The sequence below is a fragment of the Otolemur garnettii genome, unplaced genomic scaffold (assembly GCF_000181295.1).
Source record: "Otolemur garnettii isolate 467f Iridium unplaced genomic scaffold, OtoGar3 scaffold00038, whole genome shotgun sequence".
Classification (NCBI taxonomy): domain Eukaryota; kingdom Metazoa; phylum Chordata; class Mammalia; order Primates; family Galagidae; genus Otolemur; species Otolemur garnettii.
The window spans coordinates 4,803,977-4,805,859 of NW_003852433.1; the positions used below are offsets into that span (position 1 = coordinate 4,803,977).

Here is a 1,883-nt window from a genome sequence, read left to right on the forward strand (position 1 = left end):
GGAGACTCACTTGAGCCCAGGAGTTGGAGGTTGCTGTGAGCTGTGATGCCACAGCACTCTACCCAGGGGGACAGCTTGAGGCTCTGTCTCAAAATAAAAAAAAGCTGCTGCTATGAGTGCATAGGTTAGCACATATGGTAACTGGAACAGATACCAAGTGTTCCAGCTGTCCAAATGGCAAGGAAGGGGATGGGAAAGGAGGGTGGAGGGATGGATCACAGCTAGCTTGGGGACATAACCATGTGAAATGCCAACACCAGTAAGAAGCTAGGGCTCTTCATCTCACTGTAACCCTAGCATCTAAGGCTAGCTGGTACAGGTGTCCTCTGCCTTTGGTCAGATCTGTCCTTGGTTTCCTTACTGATGACCTGGTACCCCTTGTCAGACCCCAGAGGATATGAAAAATGAATAAGAGTAAAAGCCAGATGGGGCTGGGTGAGTAAGCAAGTCATTAGGTGGCTGAACTTTCTGTAAACACTTTCCTGGATGCCACTTAGTTCCTTGATTCCAGAAAGCTGAGTTTTACCAGCATGGGCTTGCTCAGCACCTCCCATCTCCAGATGGGTGATGATCTCACAACCTGTGAAGGTACACCCAGACCATCTGCACCTACTTCCCACTCCTGACAAGCAAGGAGTGACTGAGCTATTTCTCTACCAACCTCTGTTCTTCCTTGTAAAACCTTCTTATACTTGTCCCCAAGGTCAAGTCCAAACTCTTGGCCATGGTACAAAAAGGCACTGTGAGATCTGGCCCGTCCTGCATCCTGGACTATCTTCTTCCCCTTCTCCATGTTGTATTCCTCCCTTTAACTATCTTCAGCCTCAGACAACAAACCTTGTCTCCTCCTTCTGCCTGGAGTAGCCTCCAAGAGCTGCCGCCACTATAAGACAGATGTCACCTCCAGGAAGTACTTACTAACCCAGTGATCAAGATAATTCCCCTTACACAACTTCCAGGGCTACTCTGTGTTCCCCATGTCATCCTGACCACTCAGCATTGTGGATACTCTCTTATGAGCCTTCCAGTGTTAATGCCTGAGTAACAGCGAGATTTTACAAGCATCAAAACAGATCAAATTTCACAATCTATCCTTGTCATCTTCCAAATTGTCTTCCTCTCCTTTTTCTGATTCCAGTGACAGTGAGGATCTAACTTTTGATCTCCTGAAGAAATAATAAAAAGGAACAGCAATGGCATCTTCCCAAATGTCCGTTCCTAGGTGAAAGCAGTTCAGAAACCCATGGTGAATGGGAGATATTGCAAAATGGATCACTGCAGTCTATAATCAGAGCAAGGCCCGATTTATTCCTGGTTTGCAAAGCAGCTATAAGAAAGTCCAACTGAAAGGCTGGATTCACAATATCAGCTGGATTCAGTCCAACTGAAATTGCTGATTCACAATATCAGCCTCAAAGGTTTAAAAAAAAAAACAAAAAAGGGCAGGGTAAAGACTGGGCTTCTGCTTATAGGAGAGCCAACAGTTCCCCTTCTTTCACCTTCTCTTATCAAGTGATCACTTTGCACAAGAGTTTCTGTGGTATAGAAACTGGAGGCTGCCTCTTGTTGTGCCTTTTGCTCAAGGGTTTGAAAGAGTGCCACATATGTGTGTGAGTGTACGACTACAGGCCACTTCTCTGTACTAACCACTGTCCCCCACCCCCTTCAAATACACATATAGTGAAGGGGCTCCTGATGCCTGGTCCTGACCTGCTTTGTGTTAACCATCCTCTAAAAACCAAATAAGGGCTCTCCTTAATAAATCAGCAGTTTAGGGTTCTCAACCTGGGAGGTTTTGAGAAACACTCTGAAAACACCTCAAAATCTATTAGGGGTACATTTTTTCTGGAGAGAAGCTTTAATCTAACTCTTTTTTTTTTTTT

General features: G+C 45.2%; 1 protein-coding gene across 3 annotated transcripts in view; it reads right to left on the reverse strand.

The window, feature by feature from the left end:
* ASCC2 (activating signal cointegrator 1 complex subunit 2) overlaps nucleotides 1–1,883 on the reverse strand; it is a 45,079-nt gene that overhangs the window by 25,212 nt on the left and 17,984 nt on the right. The window lies entirely within an intron of this gene.